The following is a 6,158-nucleotide window of genomic DNA, read 5'->3' as shown; positions in this document are numbered from 1 at the left end:
TAAAACGTAATTAAATTAACGTAAATAATTTTTACCGCTCTTCAATCAAAACGAAATTGAACCCAATAATTTCAAGTTAAACATTCAAGATAAAACAAGCAATCGTATAAAGCAGCATCAAATACCAGCATCCTTCTTCAGAATCGATTCATCGCGTGTAATAACGGTGATCGTGCGCTTATAACCGATGGTCGAATGGTCATTAAAAAAAAAAAAAAAAAAAAAACCCAAGAAACGAAGGGTTGTAGAGTAACAATTAGACATCGCGCTCAAAACATCATTATTTCCTTTCCTCCTTAACACCAACGCTATTGGCGGAGATTAATGAAAAGATACGTAAATGTACGCGCGCAGCGGACACATTGAATCGCGTCCGATCACCCGCTGACTTTCCCCTCCGATTATGGCCAGTCACCGTTGGACAATGAGCGCCGTTCAAAGTTCTCAGCCTCTCGGCCAGTCCTTCGTCGGAGGAACGGTAACAAACCGAGAAGGAACTTTGATTACCTTGGCCCTTTGTTAACGCGGGCCCGGCTTGAAGGGAGTCACAAGACGGACAAATTGCGCTTTATCCGTGTATTAATCGAGATCGGTGTCCACACCGCGACCACACAAAAGGAATGTGGATGCATTACGGTCGACACCTTGACCGTATCAAGTTCGCCTGGATGGAAACAAGTAGATCGGTATCTCTGCTTACGTTTCTCTTCTTATTTGTATCTTGCATCTTGATGATCCCTCCTCCTTTCCCCAGAACTGGCATTTCTTTTTTCCTTAACTCATGACTCATAAGCAAGGATTTCTTTTTTAACTCGTTTGACAATCTTTGTCCATTTAATTGGGAGGATTCACCGTGGACAGTCTTCACCAGAGAATCGTTTCGATCGCTTTTAATTTCGTTTAATTAAAGGGAGGAAAAATATGGTGAACAATAATCCAACAATTATCGAGGATCGTCCCGTTTTCAACGGATACTATTGAAATACTGTTAAAATAATAACAAGAATAATCTAAACTGTGCTAAGCGACGGCCACTTTGAGCGTTTCGCTGGTACTTTCAACATTTACACGAGTTTGATGCGAGCGGAAGCCTCGAAATAAGCTCACGGCTTACCCGTGCAACAGCGTTCGCGAAATCTGCTAATCCGATGGTAAACGAATAATTGAACATCGAGTCACTAGCATTATCAAGCATCCTCCCCTCCTCCGTATTATTATAGTCGATGCTATATAGTTGAGCATGACCGTTGCGTCTGATGGTGATTAGGCTGTATCAATTAACACAAGCCTGCAATTGCTCGCATTAATCTCTCCCCTCTAACGGGTGTCTCTAACAAGCGGCAGTAAATTCACCTCTATTTCTGCGCCGCGCGTAGCCAACCCGACGCAAACGTAGGAGGACCAGTGAGAGAGAGAGAGAGAGAGAGAGAGAGGGGGAGAGGCGATCGTGCGTACGCGCGTGATCAAATATTCTATTAATGGTATAGCCGTCAAATCGTTATCATTGTGCTTCTCGTTAGTCAGATGGGGGTTATTGCTAATGAGAAACGACGAGTCCCGCAGCCAGAGCCCTCCAACCATCCATTATTAATCGCGGGACACGAGCGAGCGTCTAATGCGGTTTCACGCGTATTTTTCCCGCCTCCCCGCTTCTCGTTCATTTCCCCGGATATCAACCCCTCCCCTCGTCGCCGAATGAAATCGGGACCAGCTAGACAGGTTCTCTGACGCCGATTCTCCCCTCCCCCTCCCCCCTCCCCCGCCGTTAATTCGTTGTAATGGGAATATAAAGTTGATTTTGTTTTGTAGCGATCGTCGCGTTTTTTTTTTTTTTTTTTTTTTTTTAGGTGGCGTAACTGTATTCCGGGTACGAGAGGATACGAGATTGGACGACGATTGGAAGTTGGATTATCCGAATCGTGGGTTGTCCAGATGAATATGTTGTTCGAATGAAACGGAACGATGATCAATTTGAAAATTAAATTCAAAATTTATTATATACACGTTCTTAAAATCGTTCGTTCGAGTGGATTCCGATTGGCTTCCGATGATTTACGGTTTGGTATATCGAACGGTTGTGTTTTAAATTATGTGTGTGTGTGTGTGTGTATATATATATATATATAGGGAATATTAAATTCACGCGAAGTCAAGGGAATGCAAAGTTTGGCGAGGGGAAAATTATTTTTAATTTATGCGAAAACGTTGGCAAGCGAATAACGCAAGGGAAAACGCGGAAGTTACAATTACGTTTTATTTATAAAAAGTTCAAGCAAGAAGGAAAATAGAAATTGGGGACGTCATTGATTACCCAGACTCGTCAATCCAATATTAATTTAGCCGCGTATTATTTCGGCTACGTTTTACAATCGTTAATTACGAGCCACCGTGGACTGTTACGCGATGAAAAACACGGCCGTGTTATTGCACCCAACCGGTCATTTGAATTTTCGGACCTCTGTTTGATGGCATGGCGTATTAAAAATTCTATAAACGTCATCAAATTTGCACGGCGCGCGGCAATTATTAAACATTCGTTATGAATGATTTCGTTACTAATCCTTCTTCGGGCGAGTGAAAAAATAATAGGAACGAGAGATATCTCGTCTGAACTTTTTGTGAATCCGAACAATCCGTATCTTGCGCGCCAACAAATTCATCTTAATTTTTCGATCGTCAATAACTGTGATTCGAATCCTTTTTTATTTTTTATTTTTTTTTTTTTTCACTTACTTATTCAATATAAACCTTTCAAAATAAAATGAACCACTTTATATAAGATATACTATGACGATAATCGTTCATGAATATTCAATTCGTGAGATAATGAATGAACGGAATTGGGCGCGATATCGATTTTAGAAAAATTATGAATAACGTAAAATTAACGATCTCGTCGGATCAGCATGTAAAAAAAGAAAAAGAAAAAAAAGGACGAAATTAAAAGAGCAAAGAGCAAACTAATTGCGATAACTCTTGAGAATCGTTACATAAAATAGTGCATAAAGAGAAAAGGATAAAAAACTTACATTTCGCGAGCAATTTCTCTGCAAGTCGTAAAAAAAAGAAAATAGAAAAGGAATGGTTGAACAGTATAGGTTGATAGGTATTTTCTAAAGAGCTGTAAAGCACTTCTTCGCCCTTTTATTTCACTTTCGTGCGGTAATAATTACTTGGGTCTGAAATACGTAATAATTAGAGCAGTTTCGTCCACTCCTGCCCTCGTTCCTTCTCTTATATACGTTTATGAACGATGCGTGCCGCGCGATCCATCGAACGAGCCGTGTTTTAAAATGAAAACGGTCTTTTAATTTTTCCTACTACAACGCCCGCTTTTACGACGAAAGTTTCAGCTGGAAAGATACGCAAGCTCACCCTCGAAAAGGGGGACGTTAAACGTGGTTACCGATACGATCGAGGCTCTCGTTAAAACGTCGTGATTCCTTTAAGACTGTTAAAAGAGATTGGCCAATGTCCGTAAACGCACCGATTCTCGTTTCGTTTCGAGGTGAGATCATAACGAAGACGTTTGTTAAATTCCTTTTTTTTTTTTTTTTAATGTGAAAATACAAATTAATTGTAAAATATCTGATACATAAAAAACAATTTGGATAGATCGGATGATTAATTTTTAATTTGTAAATGGAAACGTAGAGATCGTATCAAGAAATAGGGATGAAATAGGGATATCGAAGTGTTTTTTCAACAATTTTCATAAATTCAAGTTGTTAGTTATATCAGATTATACAGTAACTAATTACATCATTTCTTATGCTATAGTTTACGGATAATTGGTGTTTATAAATTAAAATAGGACGCTCTATACTTTTACAACACTCCCCTTATTTAGCAAGTTAATTTAATCATTGAATAAAGTTACAGTGAATTTATTAGTTTTTTTTTTTTCTTTTTTTTTTACACAAAGTGTAGAGAAAAGTATAAGAAGTGATTAAATATAGAATGATGAAGGTTAATTGAAATAGAGTTCAAAGAGTTTTTTTTATCTCTTTTTTTTTTTTGGTCCAGCTTAATATCTAGAATTGATCTTTCAAAAGCGACCCATATCTTTATGAACATTCGCGATATCAAAGAGCTGAAAGCGATCGATCGAAATAGAAAGTTTAGAGAGAAATTTTTATATCTTTCGAATCGCTCTCGCAAATTTTGCACCTTTTGATTCGTGTTAATCGAGATTTGTGGAAAACTTTTCCCGAACGTTAAACATTCATAAACGGAGTATTTCGCGGCTCTTCCTCGGCACTTCGCGAAATTTCGGACTGATTTCAACGATCGGTTCGAGGTTGAACAGATTGAGATATTTAGAAGCTTCGAAAGTTCCCTTATCCTTGGAACGTTTCGCACAACTTTTCGACCAAAACTTTTTTCGTAAAGCACTCGAGACATTTTTAATTCCATCAGTTTTTACGATTCATGAAGAACGAGAGTGGATAATAATAACATAATAAAGATCCATATCACGCAATAAATCACCAATGCATCCATCTAGAATTCTCGGCTAATTTCGCAATTTTGTATCAGGGGAGGAGGGTGACACGTGAAATTTCAAGTTTCGAAATTTTTAATCCGTCCAATTACAACTTCTGACTTAATTTTTCGATCTCGTGCCAGCAAGAAATGGATGGCACGTGAAGTTTTTTCACAATTCACGAGAAGAAAAATATTTAGCGATTACTCTGATCTCTGTACGTCCAAAATTTTTAATTTTTTAGAGATCGATAATCTATAACGTCCCATCGCAAAATCTCTTAAGATCTCTTTTTACATATCTTTTCCTTTCCTCCCCTCCCCCTCCCCCCTTCCCTTTAATATTAAACGATCAACTTCAATTATCTCGATCGAAACACTCAGAAAATTTCATTTCTTGCTGGTGCACTTTCGACCAATTTAATAACTCGACATTCGTGAAACGGACCAGATATCGAAATACCATATATACGTGTATAGATATAAAATATCAAGACCTTTTAGACTAATTACCACCAGATATGGACATGCTTCCGTTTCACCTGGAACGAAGGCAAATAGAATGAGCGAAGTTATCGTGTCATTCGCATAGACTTGGCAGACCTCAAATTCACGAGTATATCAGTCTGAAAGTATCACGTTACGTACGTACAATAAAACATCGTATAATAAAAGTTTGAAATAAATTACAAATGTTTCAGCTACGTTTCCCCTAAGTTAAGCAGAAATTAAACGCAAGAAGAGAAGAAAATGAATATGGGAAATAACGAAAAATCAAATCGATGAATCGATTTGTTGAGATACAAACAATAAAATTAGAAATAATGTAATAAAATTTTGTTATTTACGCACGTTTGGGAGGAAATGTACGAATTTTCCCAGCGAGACCGACGATCCCGCCTTTCATCATCAAAGTGACACCCGCAGATTAATGAAGATGAATCACAGTTCAAAATTTTATTTACCTATTTTCACAGTCTAGTTTCACTAGATATTAGCTCGCCACACATTCCACGAAATATCCTTGGCTGGAATAAACCTGCAAGTATATTACACAAGGTAATATTTATAAAATTTTGACGCGCGTTTCCAGGGAACGAGACCGAATATATAACTCGGCCGAGAGATAATTTAATAATGATCCTTGTATAAATAAAGACGTTGCTCTCGCGAATTTTATCTCGCAACTTAAAACACACCACGTATCGGATAACGATCAGATCAGATCGTTAATTTTATCCCATCTAGGCGGCTATTCATGGCCGGCAACCGGTGGATAATTCAAGGATAATCAAAATCCCTCGGCCTCCTGGAGGAGGCGAACTGCACGAGGATCGAATCTATTACGCGGGGTATAATTAAAAGCCTTTTTGCGGCTCACCACCGTCTTAATTATCGAGAGAAACGTCCCTGGATGACGGAGGACGGTTCGACAGCCGGCTAAAGACGGTTAACAGCCGATGACTATGAATTATATTTCTATTGGAAGGCAGCGGACTCGAAACGGTCAGAGACCCCCTGTCGGGCGACGTTCTACCTCCCGTTGCTCTTTGTCCTTGTTTAGATCGGCGAATCGAAGCAGAGGGGAAGGGGGCAGAGCTCGAAAGAGTCATTATGGAGAGACCACCACTCTGACCGCTCATTAACTCTTTTACTCGCGTCTTACCATTCTT

Source organism: Apis florea, unplaced genomic scaffold (assembly GCF_048593485.1).
Source record: "Apis florea isolate Af1SG1 unplaced genomic scaffold, ASM4859348v1 contig_3326_pilon, whole genome shotgun sequence".
Lineage (NCBI taxonomy): Eukaryota > Metazoa > Arthropoda > Insecta > Hymenoptera > Apidae > Apis > Apis florea.
The sequence above is the reverse complement of the archived record's forward strand: the minus strand, read 5'-3'. Positions refer to the sequence as shown.